General features: G+C 43.9%; 2 long non-coding RNA genes across 2 annotated transcripts; one reads left to right on the forward strand and one right to left on the reverse strand.

Annotated features, from left to right (window-relative positions):
• Positions 1-203: 203 nt before the first annotated feature.
• Positions 204-8776, forward strand: LOC133369136 (uncharacterized). The gene is made up of 6 exons (XR_009758829.1): positions 204-333; positions 528-715; positions 2395-2466; positions 3047-3161; positions 4280-4370; positions 8599-8776. It is a non-coding gene; the product is annotated as an uncharacterized LOC133369136 (long non-coding RNA).
• A 7764-nt stretch (positions 8777-16540) lies between these two features.
• LOC133369296 (uncharacterized) lies at positions 16541-25448 on the reverse strand. The gene is made up of 3 exons (XR_009758860.1): positions 25268-25448; positions 21535-21655; positions 16541-18606 (listed from the first exon to the last, which is right to left on the reverse strand). It is a non-coding gene; the product is annotated as an uncharacterized LOC133369296 (long non-coding RNA).
• Between the last annotated feature and the right edge of the window lie 661 nt (positions 25449-26109).

Here is a 26109-nt window from a genome sequence, read left to right on the forward strand (position 1 = left end):
ACTACAAAGACATTTGCAGGAAGAAGCTCTCAGACTGTAAAATCCACAGATTCCACAGGTATTCCCATCTCTTTTTGTTTCGTACCTCCACTGCTTCCCTTCCCTTCTCTGCCTTTGTTTCTTTGGAATGCAAAACTGCAGCAATGGCTTTGTTTTATTGCAGCATTCAGTTGGCTCTACCAATAATCAACACTGTGAGGATATCCCTAAGCCAACATCGTAAAGTATGGGGCCCTAAAGTTCAGAGAAGATGGCTAGCCAGGAAAAAAAACTTACCAGCAGCACATTCACAGCAGGGAAAGGATTTACACCCAGTCCTCTCTACATTTCAGGGTAATATATAGACCCCTTTGGTGCCCAAATTATTTTGCCACTGAAGGAGGGGGAAGGTAAGAGATCAAAGCATCTTGGAACACCATGGACCAGGAGTTAAGGCCTTCAGATGCCTTCCTGTCAAATATTATCAATTTAGACAGCTGACTGTAATGAAAGGAACAAAAACGTGTAATTACCTTTTCTTTTCACAGACATACAAACATTTTTTTTCTGTATGAACACACTGCAGACCAGCAGAGCTGCTGGCAATTACTGGCATCATTATTGATATCAAATCCATTTTGCCTTGGGAAGAAGAATGGGGGGAGATCCTGTCAAGGCTGAATAATCTCTGGACATGATGGACCAAAAGCCATGGCCTTTTGGTGTCTATGAACAGGTAACTATCGTCAATGTAACTATGTGGAGGTGGAAAGTCATTTAGGATGGTGCACAGTGAGTTCTTCCTCGTTCGCACCTAAGTGCCTTACTCCATTGCCTGTGCTGTGCAACAGCGGTTCATTGTGCCACCACAGCATATCTCACAAAACTGGAGGATGGCAAGAGGAATGCAGCTGTTAGGTTAGACTAGCTTTCAACTATCAAAATGCTGCAGAAGGTGCCACACTATGGGATCCAGTAAGCACATTGTTTTGTCTCCGTTGACCATTTGTACCCCATGCTATGCTATCAGGATGCAGAGAGATGTCAAGAAAAGTCTCAGCCTTCTGCCATTTGACAGTACCTGCTAGCTTACAGGGGCTTGTATGCAACAATAGTAAGATGAACTTCATAAGGATTGCCACGGGGTAAGACATTTGCAGGAAGGAACTCTGAGGATGTATCAATCATTCTCATGCATCTTGGAGGAAGGCTACAAACCCATGAGATGCCACCTGAACACCTTCCAAATTCAAAGAGTGTATTGTGGAAAAGACTCAATTTGTGCACAGGGTCATTGCAGTTCAGAATGGGGTAAAGATGAAAGAAAGAAAAGATTATTGTCATGCAGCAGAGATGGCCTGCCTAAGTTGCGGGCTGCCTTATTGACACATTTGGAAAGGTGGTGCATGGTTTCTGTCTTTGCAACTTAGAAAGGCAGCTGAGAGTGGCAACAATGTGTGGTACAGTGGTTAGAGTGTTGGGCTAGGACCTGGGAGACCAGGGTTCAAATCCCCATTCAGCCATGGAGCATACTGGGTGACCTTGAGCTATTCACTGCCCCTCAGCCTAACCTGCCTCTCAGAGTTGTTGTGGGGATTAAATTAGGAGGGGGAGAACTATGTATGCCACTTTGAGCTCCTTGGAGAAAAAGTGGGATATAAATGCAATAATAAATAAATAAATATAACAACATCCATGCAGCCAGATTCGGCAAAGGAAAAGCAGCCTTAATGATCATCACACTAGAAACATTTCGTGAATGGAGGTCAGGGGTGGCTGGAAGGGGAGGTGGAGGCCACAGGAAGAGAACGCTTTCCATCTTTCTGTAAAAGCCGAGAACTTCAACACTGTTGCTGCTCTTCTCTCTCGTTTGCCTGCAACAAGAAATCTGGTCTCTTCTCCCACCCTCCTTGCGCCCTGCAGCTGGGCAATGATGCAGCTCCTGGAGGGACAGGAGCAGGAAAAGGAGGAGGCAAGGAGGAAAAGACCTACCTGGTGCTCACTGCACTGATGGCTCTGCAACGCCACCAACTCTCTCTCTCCCCCCCCAAAGACAGTCCTCCACACAAGGACATGTCCATGCATGTATCCTTAATTTGGGCTCCCTTCACTTTCATGCTAACAGCCTTCCCTGAGCAAAACAAAATCCTAGCAGGCTCAGACAGGGGCAAAGCTTTCCCTTGAATCATCAACGGTGCAGCCAGATTTGGCAAGGCTGACAAAGGTAAAGCAGCCTCAACTTTCATGCTAGAGAGATTTCAAGAAAGGAGGTCAGGGGTGGCTGGAAGGGGAGGTGGAGGCCACACGAAGAGAACACTTTCTGGGTTGTTTTTATAAAAGGTAAGAGTTTAATTTACCTTTGTTCATCTTTATTTAATATGTCATCCTTTGGACCCGCCTACTTGGCCATTGGAGGGTTGGCCCTTGGCCCAAAAGAGGTTCCCCATCCCTGCAGAATTTGACAGATCCTTCCATCCCTACCCACAAGTGAGTATAAACAGGTGTTTGTATTGTATAACACAAAGAAATGTGCAGGAAGGAGCTCTAAGATTGTGAAATGCTTCCATGATTCTGATATATCTTGGAGAAAGGGCACCAACTCATTGAGCCTCATCAGGTGGAATGAAATGGAAATTATTGCATTCATTCCAGTTTTCATGGTGAAAATGCTGCAGAAAGATGATCGGCAAGAGGGACAACCAGCCTTGCCTCTACTGGATTGAAATGTCTGTCAAAAATTCAGCCAGGTTTTCTCCATCTTATCTTGGTTCTTATCTCCCCCCCCCCGCATTCTCTTCCCCTACTTTGTGGTCTCTTTAAACTGCAAGACTGAGGTGGTATCATCTGCCTTTGCTTATTTGCAGTATTTAGCTCCTTGACAAATAATCCACATCCCTAAGAAAGTGACACAGCAGAGATGAGTAAAGGTGATCATTCACATCTAGAACCTCTCAAATAAGTTGGACAATCATTTTATTTATAAAATAAATCACTGAATGGCTTTTTTCCTCGAACGTTTGTGGGGAAAGACCTTGTTAACATACATTTGTACATCTGGATCATATAGGATAATGAGCAAAGGGAGAGGCAAAGATACTGTGTCCAGCTGTAACTATGAATCCGTGTAGGCATTTCTTCATCCAGTCATGCAATGGACCAAAGAAAAAGACAGTAATAGGGAGGTAAGTGTTTCAGCTTCTGTACTGGTATAAAATTGTTTCCTCTTAATTTGACTCTTTAGATGGGTTGGGACCCCCAATGGTGATGGAAGGAGAATGCAAGAGTTCAGGAGACCAGGGCTTGGAGGAGTAAGTAAGGGGTCTCCCAACTCCCAAGTGGAATGTGGGAAGCAACAGGGAGCCAGTCACAATATGGAGGCAGATGCAGGTAGTTTGGCATAATCAGCTGGCAGTTACTGGCATCACTTCTACTGATATGGAATCTATTTTACTACGGAAAGAAAAGGGGAGGAAATGTCAGTAGCTCCCGTCAAGGTTCAATCATATCTGAACATGATGGACGTAGAAGTACAGTCATTGGATGTTAACCAGTAACACTAAATTGTTGACAAATGTGATGGGCCAGCGTAACTGTGTGAATGGAGGTGGAAAGTCCTTCAGGATGATGCACAGGTGAGCTATTCCTCATTTCCCCCTAAGTACCTTACCCCAGTGCCTATGCTATGCAAAAACGGTTCATTGTGCCACCACCCCATCTGGCAAAAGTGGATGATAGCAAATTAATTCAGTTGTGATATTGCAGCAGGTTTCAAATATCAAAATGCTGCAGAAGATGCCACCCTATGGGGTCCAGCAACCAATGTTTTCTTTATAGTGACCATTTAATAGTCATACCCCATATATGCTATCAGGATGCAGAGAGGTCAGGCAAAGTCTCAGCCAACAGGTGCTTGTATTCAACAATACCTTAACTTCATAAGGACTGTCATTGGGTAAGAAATTTGCAGGTAGGGAGATCTGAGGATGTTAAATTCTTCCATGATTCTGATACATCTTTGAGAAAGGCCACAGAATGATGGACCGTCTGGTGGAAGAGAAGGGAAATTATTGCCTCAGGCTGGCCTCAGCTGGATTGAAGGACCTGTAAAAAACCTCCCTCATCTGCCTTTGTTTATTGCCGCATTCAGTTTGGTTGACAAATAATCAACACTGCCAAGAAATGTAGAGAAGCCACAGGGGCAGAGCCAGTCGCGATATGAGGGCAGATGCAGGCAGTTTGGCGTAATCAGCTGGCAATTACTGGCATCACTTCTGTTAATATTGAACCTATTTTACCATAGATGGACAAGGGGGGATGTAAGTAGCTCCTATCAAGATGGAGTAATCCCTGAACGTGATAGACCAAGACATGCAGCCATTGGATGTCAAAAGGTAACTATCAACAGTTAAGTATTAGGTCAACGTAACTGTGTGAATGGAGGTGGAAAGCTTTTCGAATGGTGCACGGGTGAGTTCTTCCTCATTCCCATCTAGGTTCCTTACTCCAATGTCTATGCTGTGCAACAGCTGTACATTGTGCCACCACACGTCATCTGGCAAAAGTGGATATTCTGATGTTGGACTAAATCTCTGGTAAAAAATGTTGTAGAAGATGCCACACTGTGGGATCCACCAAACACCATGTTTTCTCTATATTGACCATTTAATAGTCATACCCTATACTATGCTATCAGGATGCAGAGAGATATCAAGCAAAGTCTCAGCCTTCTGCCATTTGGCATTTCTCTCCGGCTCACAACTGCTGTATTCAACTTTATAAGGACCATCATTGATAAGGAATTTGCGGGAAGGAGCTCTGAGGATGTGAATGCTTCAATTATTCTGATGCATTTAGAAGAAGACCATGAGCCTATGAGACACCACTCCCAAACTCTCCAAATTCAGGGCTCATCTACACGGTGGTTTACTGTCTGTTTGGTGCTACTCACATCTCCTTTTAATTTGCATGGTTCACATGATGTTACTAGCAAACAGAAGCTATCACGCAGTTTTTCCCCTGTAAATCTGAACTAACCCAATCCGCTGATAATACAAAAGGGGAGGAAAAACCTTCTCCACTGCACTGCATTCCTCCTTGCAGACGCTTTGCTCTGATGCTTTTAGGTGGGTGTGTCAATCGTTCCTCTCTCCACTACCACCTCCTCCCTTTTTTCATTTTGTTTCCTATGGGCTGACAAGCAATTTCCAGCTGTTCTCCTCAGTTCTGCTGGCCTTTTTTATGTTGCTGCAAACGGTGCCGTTATTTTTCTTTTCTCCCTAACTTATTCACAAAAGCATAACACTGCTCAAACAAAGATTTGTATTTCAGCTGTATCGTACCAGTGAAAATACAAATAATCACACTTCTGGATTATTATTTTTTAAATGGAACCTATTGCAGCTGGCAGAACAAACAGAGCATGCTTGGTTGCCAAGCAACCAGAGAGAGTGGAAATGTTAAATTAGAGGGCATTGTCATTAGCAAGCTCTGTTTTGGATCCTTCCCCTCAGTGTAAATAGAAAGCACCGAGTTTGCAGCTGGCATTGAACCCTTACTGTGGACAGAGCAAATAAAAAACAGAGGTAAAAACAGCAGTAATGTTCCCATGTGGATAAGCCCTCAGAGTGTGTGTGTCATTGAAAATACTAAATTTGTGCATAGGTCCATTGCAGTTCAGAATGGGTTGGAGAGAAGATATTATTGTCATGCAGCAGAGATGGGCTGCCTAACTTGTGTGCTGCCTTACTGACATGTTTGGAAAGCTGGTGCATGATTTGTGTCTTTACAACTTGGAAGGCAGCTGAGAGTGGCAACAACATCCATGCAGCCAGATGTGACATGGCTCATAAAGGAAAAGCAGCCTCAACTTTCACACCAGAAAGATTACATGAATGGAGGTCAGGGGTGGCTGGAAGGGGAGGTGGAGGCCACACGAAGAGAACACTTTCCATCTTTGTATAAAAGCAAATACAAAAAGTTTGCATGAAGAAGCTGTGAAGTTGTCAAATACTTCCACAATTCTGATACATCTTGGAGAAAGGTCACCAACTCATAGAGCATCCTCTGATGGAATAAAAGGGCAATTATTGCCTTCATTTCAGTTATAATGGTGAAAATGTTTCAGGAAGATGATCAGCGAGAGGGACAACCAGCCTTGCTTCCACTGGATTGAAATGATAGTAAAACAATTGCTCAGGTATTCTCTATCTCATCTTGTTTCTTACTTCCTCTCCCTTCAGTTCCCTTCCCCTGTGGTCTCTTTAATCTGCAAGATTGAGGGTGGCATCCTGTGTCTTTGTTTATTTGCAGTATTCAGTTTAGTCACCAAATAATCAACATCCCTAAGCCAATGTGATATATGGAGCCCAAGGTGAAAAGAAAATGGCTAGCCAGAAGAAACTTATTAGCACATCTACAGCAGAGAGGATTTGAACCCAGTCCTCCTAAGTCTCCATGCAATGCATAGACCATGTTGGTGCCCAACATATTTTGCCTCAAAGGAAGAGGGGGAAGGCAAGAGATCAAAGCAATTTGGAATATCTTGAACCAGGAGGAAAGCCCTTCAGATGCCTTCCTGACAAATGTCATCAGTTTGAATTTACGCAAATGGCTCTGATGAAAGACACAGAAACAATTGTAGTTACCTTCTTATTTTCACAGGCATACAAAGGATTTTTTTTCTATATGAAACCATTGCAGACCAGCAGACCTCCGGAGTTGCCAGCACTGGCAGAGCTCCCCCCCCAGCCAACTCACAATTCAAGAAAGAATTGGGACTGCCCTAATCACTTAGTGGAGGGCATGTATATGTATGGGAGAGGGGGGAGGAGGTACGTGTGGTCCCTCTGAGAGGGAGAAGGTTTGTATGTATGTATGGTCTGTGAGAGAGAGGGAGTGATGGAGTTGGGCAGAGAGAGATACAGATGGATTTGTGTCTGTGGTCTGTATATGTGCGTTGAGTGCGTTTATGGGTGCATGAAAGAGTTAGTGTGCTGTGTGGCCACCTTCTATATTTTCCCCAGTACTTTGGAATGCTGCTTCTTATTAGACAGTAGTAGCATCAGTGTGTGTGTATGCGTTTCTGGATTGGAGGAGCAAGTGAAAATCAGCAATGAGTGTTTTATATGTTGTGTTACAAATTTAATGTTCGTGTTATACAGTAGGGCCCCACTCATACAGCGGGTTATGTTCCGGACCCCCGCTGTAAAGTGGAACCCATTGGATAGAATGACACACGATGCCCAAAAACCGCCATAAAAGCAGAACAAGCGCCGTATGATTTAGTCTAATTGCGTCTAATTGAGACCGCTGTAAAGCGAATCACTGTACAGCAGGGCCCTACTGTACCACACCCCCGCAGCATCCATTTTGTGTTCTGCTGCTCTCCCATGGAAGCCATTTTATGACTGCCACTTGTAGCACTTTCTCAGATTTCAAAATGTGCCCATAGGTTCAAAAAGGTTGGCAACCCTTGGAGTAAGTAATGTCTCTCCCAAGCCAGCTCCTAAGTGGCATTTAGAGAAGCAAATCCTTTACTTTATATCACAATATAAAGGACATTCATGGGATTTGGCCAAGAAGTGAAGTATCTCCTTTTTTTAGTGTTCTTAGAAAAAATACCAACCTTTTCCCTCAGCCTGTACAGTCCCTTTGGCTTCCCCCCATCACAACCGATGGTAGTGAACCAGTGCTGACCAACTATGTGCTGTAGGGACTGGATGTAATGGATGAAACAGGAATCCAGGGCAGGAGGGAATTAAAATCTGCTCCATAAAATTCCACTTCAGCTAGCAGAATCTAAAAGACCCCGTTCTTCTTAGACAGTAGAATTAGATGTGTCAGTTTCAGTTCTCTCTGTTCCTCATTTTTCTCATTTTAAATTCTTTCTCCATATTTCTACAGTAATTTGTGAACTTTTTAAAAAAAATCCTCATGAAAGTTCATCATTTTAGTGCGAATTTCTCATAATGAAAACATTTTTGTAAGAAGTTTTGACTAATATTTGCAAGCGAGTGTTGTGGAATTTACGACTAGGTTCTTTTGGAGGAGACTCAATAACGAAGCCAACGCCTGTTTTATGGTTATTTATTCAGCAAAGCGCTTTACTGGAGCAAAGTACATAACTCGACTAAAGTTGGGTACAGACACATATATACCCCTACATTCGTCATAGCCATAGCAACGGTTTCATTCAATTATTCTACGCTACTGTGATGCTCTTGCCCCCTGTACCAGCCACCCTCCTCTATGCATTCCTGCGATATCAGTATCCTTGGCACATGTTCAGTCTGCTACAGCAGTTCTATTCACTATTGTCTACATGACTCCCCTACCTAGAAGGAATGGCGGCCAGAATCCTCCTCACAAGTTATCCTAATTTAATGTATTTTTGTATGTTATTTTCATCGATATATGCATTTTAATACACATTTCCCTGTAGTATATGCAATTTTTATAAACATTGGTTGGTTGGAGAACTGCATAACAAAATTTGAATAAGTGCGAATTTTGAAGGCTGGCTATGTTTTGGTACTTGTATTATTTTGGAAAGTGTGAATTTTATAGATTCGGCTTTCAATGCAAACTGAATCAAATTTCTCGCCATAATCTTATGGACAGATTATCATAACTGCAACAGCAGGCTCTCTCTGTTAAAGAAAGACAGAGGATGAAGCTGAACTGATGCCTGGCGAGGATGGAGGAGCCTGCTGGGGTAAAAGAAGACATTGCCCCAGGTCTGCTTATCAGCTCTTGATGGCGGCGATACTGACTGCGTTTGAAATGGCTCCCGGACATCGCTGAGCTTTTAATCTCAACTGGTGAGCTCTGACCTTGACATAGCCAGCGAAACTTAACTAAAATAGCTTCTACAGTCTGTATATCCTATTGGAGTAGCAGAGGGGGAGGACTGGTGGAAGTTTGAAGCTGATAGCAGTTAAGACGCCAAGGATCCCCCCCCCTTCACTGTGATAAGGACAATGTTAAGAAAATAAGATAGAACATGAAGCTGGCATATTTTTTACAGGGCTCTCGGCAGTTGCAATAATAACAGCAACACCAAGCTGTTCCACAAAAATTTCAGTTCCAAACTAATAAAGCAATAATTATGGTCCTTACACGCCAAGCAAGTAAGGCGCTAGGGGTGCCTATACTTACAGTCCCAGACCTTCCAAAAAATAAAAGCATGAAAGAAGCCAAAATTCGTATTTCCCCATGAAAGAGGAATGCAGGGGAGAGGGAGGAAGCCCTTCTCCCTTGAAAATGGGCTGTAAGGACGAAGCAGTGACAACTCAATATCCTTCTAGTTTTGACTGGTCTGTGGACTATACCAAGTGTGGTTTATATTTAGCAGAGAGGCCCCCTCAGGGACTTGACTTGGCAACGGAAATTGCACAAGCTGAATCATCGTGCCCTACCTATGGGGCGGTGTGCAGCTCTGACACAGCGGCGTCACTAGCGGGAGTGCGGGGGGGGTGCGGACCTCCGGCACGTGCCCTCCCAGGGGCATGGACGAAGTGGCTGGGCTTGCGTGCGCGTGCGCGCGCACTCGATGCCAGCCACCCCGTCCATGCCCCTGGGAGGGCACGCACCGGAGGGGCACCCAGCCGGAGAAGGCCTGGGAATGCCGGTGCGCCTCCCTCACCCCGCCGACGCTGCTCCCGGTCTCACCCGCCCACCTGCCTCTGAGGAGGAGTTGGAGCAGCGGGCAACGGCGCGGCTCTGGGTGTCACCCCCTCATGGTGACACCCAGGTGCGGGCCGCACCCTCCGCACCCCGGTAGTGACGCCCCTGCTCTGACACCCCTTTGCAAGCCTCTCTATCTGTTCAAGAGTCAGAGGACCCTCTTCCCCAACCTGGGGGGTGTATAACTTCTGAATCGACCCAGAACAATTGTGGACATATGACACCTCTTGACTCTTTCAGGCTTAGCAAGGATATAAATTCTCTGGCTCTCTCCGCTTCACATAGACAAACTGAGCTGATGAGACTTGATAAATCTGACTCTCCTAAATTGGAGATGCGCTTGATGCTACCAGCCAAAGAACAAGACTCAATCAAAAATTTTTTATCAGAATGTTATGCCCTCTTGGTTGTCATAGCCAAATCCCATAAATCCCATGTATGCGAAGAAGGTCCAGGATACTTGGGAAAACAAAACGACGCCAAAGCCTTCCTGAACTCAAGGCGAAAGACTTGGATCACAGAAATAAAAAGGAAGTAGTAAAGCAAAATCCTGGTAAAGAAAAGTGTAAAGCGGTGGCACAGGACAAGTCTACAAATATTCACCCTAAGGGGAAAAGACCAAAAACCTCAAATCGATGCAAGGGAATTAATTTTAAAAAGCTTTTAAATTTTTTGGAAGACAAACAACAGGCTCCAACTCAGACTGCCAAGAAAAGTAAGGCAGGGCTACAGGCCAATAACGATCATTCCACCGGTGGTGATATAGATTCCTGTTTTAATCCACTCCAGCCTTCCACGGGGAAAATAAATACACCCTTGCTTCCAATGGCATCCCCAAGTGATATAACAGAATGTATGCCCACTGGTGTTGGAATACAAGATCTATGGCAACATGTACTCGAGGTTGGTCTCACGGAACAAGCTGATGTGAGATATACACCTCTCCCTATAATTCAGCAAAAGTGGGAATTGACCCTAAGCCGTCGGAAGTCAGTGCTATCCAACTTCCCTAAGCCTAAAGGCATGTTGCCCTTTCACCAGTGCAAAGCCCACTTTCTGGATTTGGTGAGCAAAATTGCCCCACAATGTGGCTTGATTGAAGACATCATCGGCACTGAGTATTTATTCTACGACTACCAAAATGCTGGAGCTGTAGTAACTCTTGGGAGCTGGGCATCTATGAAGCGGCTATACAAGGAGAAAGACAAATTCTATTATGCAGGACTGCCATTAGCCAGGCTATTTGTGAATCACAATTTTGCCAACCTATTCTATAAAGGCTACTAAGGTTAATACATGTAGCTCTCTCATCCATCTGGAAGAACCTCAGCCTAATGAGCACTCCAAGCTCTTTGAACGTTACTCAAAATGCTCCTCTCCTCAACATCCTATTATCTCCAAGTTTACTCCTGTTTTGGAAGAAAAAGATCTAAAATCATTTCAGTCCCTGCCACTACAACCTCAGAAGGAGATCATTGCCAGACTCACACTCCTAAGAAACACTCTTACCCATGCTATGTGTCAAGATAAAGACATGACGCACCTGACTCAGGATTCGGAGAAAAACCAAGTAAGACCTGACCCTGGGAACCCTGAGGTGATCTTCCAACATAATGCGAACAATACCTTCGAAGAGATCTCTTCTCCCCCCCAAGGAACTTAATCCCTTTGCCCCTGTGAGTCACCAACAAAAATCAATCAATAGACTTGGTGAGGCGTTTGCTCCCTCTATGGAACATCACTTTAAGGTCCCGACTAGGGCCTTATCATCTGGCTCAGATTGGCTACAATCCAGGTATCTTGGCCCTGAGGAACTGGGACACGCTTCCGTTAGGACATCAGCAATTGTGACTACCAAAATGATGCCGGCTATGCCCCTTGTAAGATCTGGTTCTGTATTTGTGGATAACGATGGTGAGCTAAATCAGATTACGGAGCTAAATTGACAAACACCTCTCCGTGTCAATTCCCCGACCAGATCTACACCTGGGCACTATGTTGTCTGCCCGAGGGATAATTGGAGAAACTCTGGCATGAAAACTGACCAGATTACATTTCTTACGTGGAACATAGCCGGATGGGTCTCTAAGCAAAACTGCCCTGGGATCCTGGATTTTTAAAGAAATTACGAGGTGATTTTTATCCAGGAAACCTGGTCTACCAAAAAAATGTACCTGAATGGCTTCTCGGTAATTGACTTATTTGCCGAGCCTCCTAAAGGAAAAGGTAGACCGAAGGCAGGCCTGGCGATATTGATATCTACCTCTCTTCATGTAAACATTAAGGAACTTGGCTCATGTGGGAACATTGCCATAGCGGGCCTAATGGAGTTTAGAACCATGACTTTTCTGCTGATTAATGTCTATATTCCCCTCTTCTTCTCAAAGGGTGGTACAGAATTGGCCTGGGAAAACTTGGAGTGAACCAAGCAAGATCTCAGGTCAGGTTTTAACTCTTTGAAGCAGCTGGAGTTGGACTGCACCTTCCCTTGGGGCGAAAAAGACAGCTGTGCTCAGACACACACTCACACACCTAAAACCAGATATATGTGCACAATTAATCAACAAAATATAAGCCCCAGACATAATTTTAACATGAAACCATTTCAAGTCCCAAACAGATGCCTTGTGGGCCTGGTAATGTGGCAATGCCAATAGTTTTTCATCTCTGTCTCTGAGCACAGCTGTCTTTTTCGCCCAAAGGGAAGGTGCAGTCCAACTCCAGCTGCTTCAAAGAGTTAAATCCTGACCTGAGATCTTGCTTGGTTCACTGCAAAATGCAGCCAGCTGTGCCCCAAGCTAAACAGCCCTTTCAGAAACAAAGCCAAGACCAAGACACATACTAGGCACTGGGGAAAGATGTGTCACACTCGTAACCCACGCAAGAGATGCTTGGATCACAAAGGCACAGAGGAGGGCAAACCTGCCATAGCTGCGCTGTGAAAATAGCGAACATCTAGAGCGATGCCAAATCGCTCTTCTTTCAATCAAACACTTTCTTTTATCATGTTAAGAGTTTCAGTGTCACTGATAAGGCTTACTTCATCTAGCTTATGGGGGTCTGACACCAAGGCTGTGGGGGAAGGGAGGGGAAGATTATTTATTTATTTTGATTTATTATTACATTTATATCCCACATTTCCTCCAAGGAGCTCAAGGTGGCATATCCATGTGGCAGAACCAACAAATCAAAATATCTACAGATCTTTGGCTGTGCGCTTGTGTGTGTTTAATGGGCCTCTATGGAGTTTAAGTTCCAGAATCCATGTTGGTCTGTAGCGGCAGCAGTAGCAAAAAAGGTAAAATGGGCCAAGGCTCCTTGTTGGAGACAACTGCCCACTCTTCTGACCAATGCATGAAAAGCACCAAGTAGGTTAGGGATCAGCAGCTAATAGCCCTGTGGCCAAATCTGCCTCCTAAAGGCTTCCAAACTGGCCCCCAGCATTACCATTGATCCCCGGGATTCTCCACAACCCCCCACTGTTAAACATCTCAGCAATTTTCTTCCAAGCTGAGATACAGGCAAAGGGCACTTTAACCCTTTCTCTCTCAGTAAAAGCAACAAGAGAGGCTTTGATAGAGAACCGTTCTGCAAAGGAAGTAAGTTCAGCTGCCTAAAGGGTGTCCCCCCCTCTTTTTCCCCTCCCCATGTTTGTAAGCCTTCTTGTCTGGCTAGAGTGTAAGCCAAAGGCAAGCTGAAGATGCTGACCAGTGGTATATTAATGGAGCAGGCCAGCTCAGAGCAACAATCCCGGGCTCCTGTTCTGAGCATTCACCAAAAAAGCACCAAGTTAATGGGAGAAAGGAAAAACCAACATTCAAGATGGCACCCAGGCCTACAAAAAATGTCCTAAATGCATCTTTGGAATCCCCTTGGAACCTTATTTCTCCTGAGACTTGGGGGGGGGGAGGCGCGATTTGTGTTTGTTGGGTCCTGGGTGAGAGACAGGTGGTTGGAGAGATATTGAATAGGGGAGTGCAAATGAATTGACTTTTATATTTAAAAAGGTAAAGGTGTCCCCGCACTTATAGTGCGAGTAGTTTCCGACTCTTAGGGTGACGTCTTGCGACGTTTACTAGGCAGACCGTATATATGGGGCGGGATTGCCAGTTCCGTCCCTGGCCTTTCTTTACCCCCCAGCGTATGCCTGGTACTCATTTTACCGACCACGGATGGATGGAAGGCTGAGTGACCCCTTTTACCGGAGATTCGACTTCTTCCTTCCGTATATGTCTTACTATGTATTTTCTATTGTGATTTTATTGAATGTGTTTATAACTGTTGTTGTTTTACTCTTCTGTACACCGTTTAGAGATATTTTTATATATATTAAGTGGTACAGAAATGGGACTAAAGAATAAATAAATAATAAGGCACCATAGTTGCTCACTCCCACACACAAAGCACAGGCCACAAAGAAATGGAAACCAGCGTTGGAGGTGCCTAAAGGGCTGCCACCATAGACTCTCTTGCTGTTCTCTTCTGAGGGCAGTGGAACAAATGAGGCTGTGGTTCAGGGCCGAAACTCTGCCCCCCAATTGTGACCTGGACAGTGGCAGATAGAGGCAGTGGCAAACAGGCCCAGCATCAGCACCTGGGCTGGCATTAGCGGGTGCTCATTAGGCCTAGTAGAGTGGAAAGCAAAGACCCCAACAGTAGGTGGAGCCAGAACCAATGACAGGCAGAGGCAGCTAACTCTAGTTTTGCCTCCAACCTCCCACTGATGAGTTCCAGAAGGGCAATTTACAGCACACTTAAAGCACATGTCATTCCCCAAACAATCCTGGGAACTGTAGTGTACTACCTTACAGTGCTACAGTTCCCAGCATCCTCACCAAACTACAGTTCCCAGGATTCTTTGGGGGAAGTCATGTGCTTTACATGTGTGGTATGTACACAGCCTAGGGTAGGGATGGAATTCTCTCCTTTTTTAGGCTTCATTTTTAAGCTTGCCCCTCCCACAATCTGATTCCTTTTTCCTCAAGATTTTTATTATTTATTTATTTATTATTTGATTTATATCCCGCCCTTCCTCCCAGCAGGAGCCCAGGTTGGCAAACAAAAGCACTAAAAACACTTTAAAACATCATAAAAACAGACTTTAAAATACATTAAAACAAAACATCTTTAAAAACATTTTTTTAAAAGCTTTCAAGACATCTTTTCTTAAAAAGGTTAAAAACATATTGGTTTAAAAAAAAGGTTTAAAAACATATTAAAAAGCAATTCCAACACAGACACAGACTGGGATAAATTCTCAATTTAAAACGCTTGTTGAAAGAGGAGGGTCTTCAATAGGTGCCGAAAATATAAGAGATGGCACCTGTCTAATATTTAAGGGAAGATGTAGTGGTTAAGGTGTTGGACTACAACCTGGGAGACTAGGGTTCGAATCCCCATATAGCCATGAAGCTCACTGGGTGACCTTGGGCCAGTCACTGCCTCTCAGCCTCATGAAAATGCTATTCATAGGGTCACCATAAATCGGAATCGACTTGAAGGCAGTACACACACACACACAATTTTTCCGATCTGCTTTGCAGAGAATTATCAATATTATAATCGCTATTTATTCACTAGTCTCCATTGGAATCAATCTTTATTCTGAACTCTGTAATTATTGCCTGTTTACATTCCTTTTGAAGTGCAGATTAGGCAGATTAACGCAGATAATCAAGTCAGTGTCTTCCCCCCTGCTGCTTACAATCAACACATAATTCCCCCTGCCTTCTGCCCACCTCCTCGCTCGATTTCTCAGGCAGCACCTCATGCACCATGATGGCCTGGGCAGCCTGGTCTTTTGAATATGCCACCTCATTGTTGCCTCCCAGAGAAGCCTGTCTGTAGGTTTCTATGATGCCCTGGAGGAGCCGTTCATTCCTGGCAAGGTTCTGCAATTGGAAATAGTCAGGCTGTGGATTGAGGAAGAGCTTCTCTGTGTGGGAGACTGTAGAACTGAGGAAACAATGAGAATCCCATGGCCCAACACCACGAGTGGACATTACCCTGGGCTCCAGAGGTGTGTGTGTGGGGCTCCTATTTTGAGGATTTTACTACCTACTCTTCTATTTTCTCAAATATTAAGGTCATGGAGACAGGTTAGTTCATTTTTTAATATTTGCCACAATTGATTATTTTAACATTCTTCTTCCTGATCTTCCTGCTTCTACTCTTTTCTGAGGTTTTCAGGGGTGGAGAACCTCAAGCCTGGGGACCAAATAAAGCCCTCCAGGCCTCTCTATCTGGCCCTTAGGACTGTTTCGATATTCTTACTGCTGTGGGATACTGGCTGCCCCCCATTCAATATGCTGAGCTGGCGTCCTAGCCTACTGCTTCCTCCTTCGTCTCCTACAAACAGGGAATCTGCTCACCTGTAGCCTCAGCAGGCTTGTTTTCTTCTGAGGGGAACACTTGACTCACCTCCCCTATATTCAGCATTTACTATATTAATTGGGAGGAGGGAATGCTACTTCTCATGTGCACCTGTGCATCTGCACACCTCCAAAGAGATGTTTTCAATAAATAATGTTGCAATTTTGTTTCCATTTTAATGATAAACTACCAAATTCTTACTTTTTAAACCAGTACGTGAACTAAACACAACTTTGAAATTTGCACTTCTTTGAACTTTGTGATGCAGTTCTCTCACCAAACAATGTGTACAAAAATGTGTATATTATAGTATGAATAAAAATGCATTTATTAGGAAAATAACATACACAATGTGTCACATTAAGGGAAATTGCTTGCAAAAGTCTGTGTATTAGTCATTACTACATACAAAAATATGTTGTTAGGAGCAATATGCACTAAAATCCTAACAAATGTTTTTTAAATGGTAAATTGCTGTGCAAAGGTGCCAAACTGAATTTTAAACGGGAAAAATTAGAAACTGAAAGAAACAAAAACGGACAGATTCCCTATCTACCCTATTTACCACAGAAAGTTCTGAAGCTGCATCCATGCACTATTTCCTTCAAGACGAAAGTACGGCATCTGAGAAGTGCATCTTTGCTCCATCAGATAAGTCAGAAGTACATGTGACAGATATGTACCTGTGTTATCTTGGTCGACACTGCTGCAGTGGCCTGTTCTTACCTGGCTTCTAAAGCAAATGTTTTCATACGGTGACTATAGGATTCCCCCCCCCTTTTAAAGTGAAGAATGTTTAATGGGGGCGGCCTACAAATGTTATTAATTAGTAAATAAATAAATAATAAAACAACATATTGACTGTTCGTTTTATCTTTATTCTTTTAAGCTTATATTCCATCTTCTCTAAAACGTCTACAAACATGAGAACATTCTAAAGTAATATCAGTAGTAAGAGTTACAATCAGCCTGCTCCTTTGGCCTGATGGACCAAAAGTGTCTTGCTTTTGGAAGCTATTGCTGAGCTTCTTTCAGGAGGGAGTACACCAAACATGGAAGAAGTCTTGTTCCAAGAGGAGAGGAGGAGGAAGAGTCCTCCTGTGAGAGCTATCTTGGACAGTGCAGGCTGGATGAGGGAGGAAGCCTGGACTTGGTGATGCTGCAGTGAAATCAGGAGAGGCCGGAAGGAGGCATCGATAGCCCAGTGATGGCAGCACTGTTTAGTACAGTAGTGAATATGACCCGCTTGTCAGTTGCTGCTGTTGGTGGTTTCATATATAATCTGGTGTTAGTTTGCTTATTTCATAAATGGGAGGTTATATCCAGAAAGGCCACGGTGCTAGTGGTAGTGCGGGGGCATTCAAAGACTCTGGGTTATATCCAATTAAGTTTTACTCAGAGAGTAATAGTTTGGGACCAGTTTACTCACAGGATTGCCTTACCCCACATATGCCCACTTGACTGCTATGATCTGTAGAACTGGCACTGTTTCAGGTGCCACATAACAATCGTTCTGCAGTTGTAAGAAATCAACCTTCCAGCGTGGCAGCATCTACACTTTCGAACTCCCTGCCTATTGACATCAGGTAGACACCTTTGTTGTACTCTTTCTGGCACCTGCTTAAAATTTTTTGTTTAGGCAAGCCTAAATAATGTGTTTTGTTTCTAGCTTATTGTTAATTTTAATTCGTTTTTGAGTGTTTATAAATATCTGTTTTAACTGTCTTTTTAGTAATCATTTTAATGTTTTTTTGTAAATCGCTTTGAGGTTTTATTACAATCAAGAGATCTATAAATTTTGTTAAATAAATAAATGTCCTTTAATTTCAGTGGGTCCACTCTGATGATAACTAACATTAGATACAACTCTCAGCCATTATTCTGTCTGCACTGCAAAGTTTAAAAATGTTTTGATCGTGGCCTAATGATCATGGTTTCCAGCCCACAGAATTCTGGGAACTGGAGTTGCATAAAGAGTGAGTCATTTATTTGCAGGCCATAAACAACAATTCCTAAAGTTTTTGGGGAGAGGGGGAAACCTATAGAGTGGGCCATCCTCTTTTTGAACAGCTATTGGAAGACAGCCATCTATTTAAAGAGCTATCTTAGTTCAGTTTAAAGATAAAGTACCCTAAAAAGGGAGAAGCCTTGAAGTTGCTCATCACTGGGTTCCCCCATCTTCCTCATGATGGTGAGATGCATTGTCTTTCTATTTAAACTATACCACTTATTTCTACATTTACATGCATGCATACAAATTATGTAGTCCTCTTTGTTGATATTGCATTTTGGGCACTGGATAAGTGGCCCCAGTTATGCTATTTTCAGTGCTGTTTAAATGTTTGTAGATGTTTGCCTTTGAGTGATGAAATAGTGTGCAAAGCAGAGAAGCTGCTAAGGAGAATCTGGAAAAGGGGGAACAATTCATGGTCTTCGTTCACGTCCCAGAGAAATTTCTCTCCAATTCTTCAAAATTGTTTTTACTTCCTTTCTTTCAGCTGTGACATTAGATTCTTCACCCATGTCATTCCGGGGTCAGCACAGATCTGCTTACCATTCTTCATGACAAACCTGTAGAGGACAGACAAGAGAATTTGGTTTAGAAATTATATCTTTATGTTCATCTCCTGTAAATACGTCCCCTTCCTCTTGTGAAAAAGATCTACACAACTATTGAAAATGTAAGAGCCCTGTCCTCAGGACAGCATCCCCCACTGTGCCTGAAGCAGCGGACCTGATTTGGGGGGGGGGCAGGAAGACAGGCCAAGTGGGGGAAAAAACTGGATCGAATTTCTCCCCATTGCCTAAAGGTGGCAATACAGGGGAATAGCTGAGGGATTCAGGAGGAAATCCAGGGGCTGTCTCTCCGACCTCCCATCTAGCAACTGCCACCTGAGGCAGCTGCCTCACTCTGCCTAATGAAAGGACTGGCCCTGCCGGTCCACTTTTTCATTTGGCCACCGTACCCCAGATACATCTCTCAGAGTGGATGTCAACAGGAGCAGCAAGATTAAGCTCCTGGCCTGGCCTAGCAGAGGTCTCTTCTAGAGCCTCTGTCTCCGCTATGCGTGCGTTGAATTGACCACTTGCAGCCTCACTGGCTGCTGAGGAACTGTTTTAGCAAGTCTCCTATTTGTTAGCGGTTCCAGACCTGAGAGCCAAGTCTGGGTCCTATTTATTGATTGATTTACTTGGCTCCTTTGAGAAGAAGGGCAGGATACAAGTTTAATAAATTAATAAAATAAATACTTTTCATTGTAGAGATTTCTACACAGATTGCCCTCCCCAAAGCTGTTGTTTGAATCAGGAGGGGAGTATCAATTAATCCTGATGCAAATAGGGATGTGGTCTGGGGAGGGGTTTGGGTTAGGAAATGTCCTGAGGGCCACATAGAAATCCCTGGAGACCTGCATTTGGCCTTCAAGCCCTCGGTTCCCTGTCATAGTCAGGTGGTCCTTTTTGAATCCTTTGTTACTATTTATCCTTTACTCTCTGTGTTGTGGCTGTTCTATGGTTATCCATCTCTCTCCCTGTCTCCTTTTCTTAGGAAAGCTCTTAAAAAGAAGAGATGTAGCTCTGGAATGAGCCACGTCCAGCTTGGGCATCAGGGGACTAACCAGCTGAGGACTATGTCCCAAAATATCCAGGCAGGCATTGTATAAGGAATCCAAGCTGCTGGCTGAATCCTGAATTCCCCACTCACATGGGTCAACTTTGATAGGGAGCAGGGCCACCCACAGTGACATCAGGTGACTGACAACTGTCAGGGGCTTGCTATAGCTGTGGATCAGCTGATTAGTGGTTACAACATCGTCTTTTGAAAGTGTACTATCAGCTGACTGGTGCTGGAAGTGTGCCTCCAGAGAGGCGTGCTATAACTGCCGATGGGTTGATCTGTGGTTACAGGGAGCCTCTTTGCAGTCTGTATGCAAGAAATGGTTTGGATTCAAAGGGACTTCAGTTGGACTCCTTGTAACCCTGATTGGCAATTACAGCAAGCCCCCATGAAGGCAGCTCCCAGTGCCACAGAGTTCCTTGTCAGCGCCAATCAGCTAATCAGCACGGACAGGAAGGCCTGCTTGCAAAGGAACAGATGAGAGCTCACCTTAAGTTCCTGATGGAACCTTTGTAGCCACATCTGTAACCTGCCCCATACCTGATGTTGGGGGGGGCAGGTGGGTGTGGCTTTGTGGGCCAAATGGAGACTTGTGCCAGGCCTAATTAGGCCCATGGGCCAGAGATTCCCCATCACTGCTATATTATTATGTTTTTATCATTTATTAAATTTATATCCCACCCTTCCTCCCAAGGAGCCCAGTGCAACAAACAAGTGAGAAAACAATAAAAATATCTTAAAAACAATTCCAATGGGAAAGATCTCTACTTAAAAGGCTTTTGTGGTTTAAGACTGCCCAGTGTCTGCCTCTCCGTCCCTGCCTATTCCCTGAAACAGTTTCTGATCTGCATCCTTGTCTGTAGTCTCTTTAGAAAAGCTGGAACTCTTCTCTTAGTGCCTGGGACATCATTCAGCAAGTGCCAGTTGCTCTGCAACTGCAGAGGTGAAGGCCATCTGTAAGGGGAATGAGCGTTGCTCGGAAGCTGCCCGCCTCCCAAGAAGAGCATTCATGGCAATGGGGAGACACAGCCCGAGTCCATCTGTTGGCCAGAGAGGGAGCAACTGTAGGAGGCTTGCTTCACCCCTGCCTACTAGAAAGCTTATCAGGACTTTGTAAATGAGAAGTAGTGCTGGAGTTTGGTTTTTCCCCTCCTTCCTCCCAATTCCTTCTGTGTCGTGTCTTTTAGTTTGTAAGCCTGAGGATAGGCACTGTCTTAATATTGATCATTGTAAGCTGATGTAGGAACCTTTATCAGCTGAAGAGTGAGGCAAAAATACTTCAAATAAATAAATGCATAGGCCACTGGATATGTTTAGGGGGCACCACTCAATGTAGATTTACCTTTGGCAAATCCTGAGACCAGTTCTAGCCCTTGGCATTGGGGGAGGGACGGGGGAGAAATTAAGTTCATATTTTAATGCAAACCTATCTAATTCACTCGTCTCCAAATTCTGTGATGCAGTTTTCCAACCAAAGCACGTGTAGAAAATGTGCGTAATAGGAGGAAGTGTGCGTAAAAAGCCTATATTGGTGAACAATATATATAGAAGTGCATTACATTAGCAAATGTTGCTTGCACAAATGTGCATATTAGGCAAAATTGCATACCATGTATGTGTATTAAGAGAAATGGGCACTAAAATGCTGATTAATTTAAAAACAAATTACAGACTGATGCAGAAATGTAGCAAGCCAAACCTAAGACTGGCAAAATGATAAATTGAGAGAAACCAAAAACTCGGTGGAGCCTCTGGATCTCAAAGAAGCTGATTTGTACTTGGTTTTTTTAATTATTATTTGACTGGCCTCACAAATGACTTGTGGGTATCCTTTAGCTGAACGTTAGGGGAATAAATAATGGGGGGCAGTATTTTGTACTTACACAACAGAATTTAAGTAGCAATCACTGGAAGTCTTGTAGTAACTCCTTACGTTATTTCGTCGAATATAACTTCTCTGAGTAAAGCCAAAACAACAGTCCTGCGGCACACTAGGAAGTAGTGCTAAGGGGAGGAAGGAGAGAGGAGAGGGACATTATTATGACAAAACACATATTTGAGTAGGGAAGGGCAAGAAATTCAATTCAGTTCCTATTTCAAGCTGGATCTATCAAATTCACGCTTTCTGAAACAATATGAGAACCGAAACACAGCTGTCCTTCAAAATTTGAACTTTGAACTTGAATTTTGCAATGCAGTTCTCCAACCAACCAGTGTTTACAAAAATGCATATATTAGGAGATAGTGTGCATAAAAAATAGTATATGGGTAAAAATAATATACAAAATGATAGGAAATTGCTTGCAAAAATGTGTACATTAGTCAAAGCCGCCTACAAAAATGTGTTTATTTGGAGAAATTCGCATTAAAATGCTGGAGAATTTTCATGAGGATTTTTTTTAAAACTGCAAATTGCTGTAGAAATATGGAGAACTGAATTTAAAATTGGAAAAATGAGAAACTGAGAGAACCAAAATTTAAAAATTGTACCGTCCTTAGCACTGAGACACATAGGCTGATCTTATGCATGTCTACTCAGCAATAACTTCTTGCAAAATTCAGAGGTGCTTGGTTACTCCTAAGTTAACGTATAGAGCAGTGGTTCCCAACCTTTATGAGTACGCAGAGCTTGGAAGTAATTTGTTACAAATAACAAATTACTTGTAATTCATTACTTTTTTGAGGAACGAGTGAGTAATTCCTTTACAGCTGGATTGTAACAGAACTAGGAGTAATTTTATTACTTTTGTGGAGTAATTGTAATGTTTCCAGCATTACTTTTGAGCATTACTAGGGGGGGGGAAGCAGGTAAGTCTTCTGCTCCTCTGATTTGTGGATGAAAATCATGTGCCACAAACTGGGCTTCTGTGCAGCGTTGCTCTTCCCTTGTGCTCTGTGGGTGGGTAGGAGGCGACGAGGGAGGAGGTGGAGAATAAGACGGAATGGAGTGGGCAAGAACGTGGATAAAGGAGGAGGAGGAGGCAGCAGCAGAATGGAGATAAAGAATTGTGGAGGTGAAAGGTGTGTGTGTGTGTGTGTGTGTGTGTGTGTGAATACTGTGTTTGCACTTGGCACACAAAGTGGCCTCCACCACCCTCTCTGGCTACTGTGCTGCATTTGCAGTATTTTAACTTGGGTGAGTGTCCCTTAGTTGGTGGCAGGGCAGGGTCTGGGAGAGGGTTACGTGAGAGAGATTATGCTTGCTGGCTGAGTGGGAGAGGTTGCACTTGGTTTGACATGCTAAGATCTGAGTAGTGGCCTCTGCCTCCCTCCCCACCTCCTTTGCCAGCGGAGAGACCACCATTGCTATCTTATGGATAAAAAGAATTATTTTACTACTTCTGTATATGTGTGTTTATTTTTAATATTGTTTTAAGCTACTTAGATGTGCAGCAGCCAAGGCCAGTACCTTGTAGGTGTTTTTTTTAAAGTAACTGAAATGTAATTGTAGTGATTACTTTTGAGAAAAAGTAATCAGTTTCTTTCAGAGCAATTGTAATTGTAATGGTAATCAATACTTTTTGGGCCATGTAATTGCAACTGTAATTTATTACTTTTTAAAAATAATCTTCCAAGCTCTGTGAGTACGGGACCCCCTTTGTAAAATATTTTGTGACCCCCCACACACACACTAATTGTAATTTTAGTCTCTGTTAATTGAAAAAATGGTGTATGGCAAAATCACATCTCCAAATATCCCTTTCCATAAAAAGCTCCCTGCAGATAGGGAGATGTTGCTTTCTTTTCTTGATGCGAAGGTCCAATCAAATTGCGATCCACTTCCCCCCTGGCAGTCTGAAGATGGAGAGTCCTGTCTCCCAACACCAGTGGGTTACATTGTTGGGCTAAGATCTAGGTTCAAATCCCCACCCAGCCATGAAACCCACTGGATACCCTTAGGCCAGACATAGTCGCTTAGCCTGACCTATCACAGTGTTGGTGTAAGCATAAAATGGGAGTGGGGGGACCATGTGCAACCCCTTGAGCAACTTGGAAGAAAGGTGGGATATAAATGCTATAATTAAATAAATAAATTTCAGCTGCAGTATGTGGACCCCAGCTTCAGCCAACCTGCTGAGCTTTTAAAAAATCATCGTCATAATCAAGAAGCATCAATATGATAGTGGTGGGGATGCTAGATTGTAAAGACAAAAGGGTGGATAGGTTGAGGAGGGAGTTAGTGCTTTTAGGCCTTGGGATGATCATTAGAACTGATAACTTGGTTAGCATGCATTTGGGGAATGAGAGTGGAGCAGACCAGTGCACACAAACACACCTGCCCCTCCTGCAAGCTTCTGCAGGCGTGCATGCATTTGGGCATGTGGGAGGGGGGAAACCCTCAACTGCTGCAGCATCTTGGAGAGAGAGGTTGGGGGGGCAGAATATAGGTGGAAGAAAGGTGGGACACTGGCACACACACCTAGCCTCAGAAATGGTGGGCGAGCAAGTCCTGAGCTTCCTCACTGCTCCTTGGCTCTGTCTGGGCTGAAGGCGAGATCTGGGTGGCCTCGCAAAGAATAATTTTTAGAAGGAGATGCCAGCGAAACAGAAGTCAAGAAAGGCAGGCAGGCTGGCTGTCAGGAAGGGAGGGGGAAAGCAGCCTTTCCTTGCAGCCTTGCTTGCTTTTGCTTCACGAAAAGCCCTCTCCTCCCATTCTGAGTAAGGGAGTTTTCACCAGTGGCAGTGCGAGGAGTCAGGAGTTGGGATAGTAATCTCCTCTTCTTCCTGGTTGCACCTCCCTCAGCCTCCTTTGGCATAAGCCATGTGTGGTATAGGCAGATGCCTGCCCTTGGCATGCCTGAAAGATGCTCTGGTGCTTCAGTAAAGTCCTCCCCTCTTGTTTGGAGCAAGAAGCAAGGGGAAGGTGTCATCTGCAGTGGCAGTGGGGAGCAGACAGCACCCAGGTAGTGAAGACTTTAAAAAAATAATTCATTTCTTTACTGTTCATACCCCCCTCTGGATTACTTTGTGGCCCCCCTGGGGGTCACAGCCCCCAGGTTGGGAACCACTAGTATAGAGGTTTGCAGTCCCAATTGCAGAAGCAAACCTCCAGTGGATTCCCAGATGCCTTTCCTCCATTTTGCTCACACACACAACATGCTAGAGATAATGCACTTAGGACGAGTGCTCCTTCAGTTACTTCAGGTTGCCAGCTTTTCAAGCGGCTCCTGTCGCTGTGCCTTTAACAGGTGCTTCATGTGCAGTCATTAGCCAGTGACCATATTTATCCCCATGCTTTGAAAAGCTTCACTTTCACTGCAAGCTGCTGTTAAGAACACTGTTCCCTCCCGTCTCAAATTTGTTGGCAAACACTACTTGCATTTTTTATCTTAGCTAAGAAATGGTCTCCTCCGCCCAGCCACTGCTCCCAAGAAGAGGATCCCTTCCTCTTGTCTCTAGGACCCCTTGTCTCTATGCACATCAATCCAGAGCATGAACACTAAGCTGCTATCCAGCACCAGCTTGCCATGTGGTAGAATCTGCTATCTGAGATTCTTTACCTGGAGATGCCAGAAACCAAGCCTGGGATCTGGTGGGTTCTTTGGGGCTTTATAAATATTAAATATTAAAGCAAACACACAAAAACATAAATATGGTAGTATGCCAATGACTGACCTTCTACATGTTGATAAGAGATGGCCAGGATTAGGGTGATCAGGAATACTGTCTTCAGACTGCCCATGCTTGGCTTTTTTTTGGAGATCTGGAGGCTTCCTCTGTCCTGCTGCCTTTCTAGAAGCTGGAATGTGTAGCCTTGGGGATGATGTGTGAATATATATACAGTACTCCCATCCCTGATATTAAATTTCCGAGGATTGTACCGGTACATTTTCCACCCACATTGGTGTGAAGTTCTAGAGAAACTTACAAAATGTCATATAACTAATTCCATGAGATAAGAGGAATCACTTCTCCTTTCAAAGGAAAAGATGCCCACAGGCTGAAGGCAAATAGCTATCATGCATGAGTATAGCAGAAGTTAAACCAAAGCTGTGTGTCTTTATTGAAAAATCAAGGACCAAAAGAACAGATATTGTACCTTTAGAAGGAAATCTGGGCTTGTGTTTCCATTAAATGCAGCAGTGCATGAGACCAGAGAAGGCATGATGGAAGAATCAAAGGGGAAAGCCCATAGCTCAGTGACAGAGCATCTGCTCTGCATGCAGAAGGTCCCAGATTCAATCCCTGCCTCCTGTTAAATCCTGGAGAACCACTGCCAGTCAGTGTAGGCAATGCTGAGCTACATGTACCAATGGTCTGACATATGCCTGTCAGATATGCTTTAAGTTGGATTCCTGCATTGGGCAGGAGGTTGGACTCGATGGCCCTTCCAACTCTTCTGTTCTATGATTCTATGACTCTGTCAAAGGCAGCTTCCTACATTCCCATAACTATTAAAATCAAGGATCCTTCATCCTTAATGAGAGGCTGACATCACATGAAGCAGGACAAGGAGA

The sequence above is a fragment of the Rhineura floridana genome, chromosome 13 (assembly GCF_030035675.1).
Source record: "Rhineura floridana isolate rRhiFlo1 chromosome 13, rRhiFlo1.hap2, whole genome shotgun sequence".
Taxonomy (NCBI): Eukaryota; Metazoa; Chordata; class Lepidosauria; order Squamata; family Rhineuridae; genus Rhineura; species Rhineura floridana.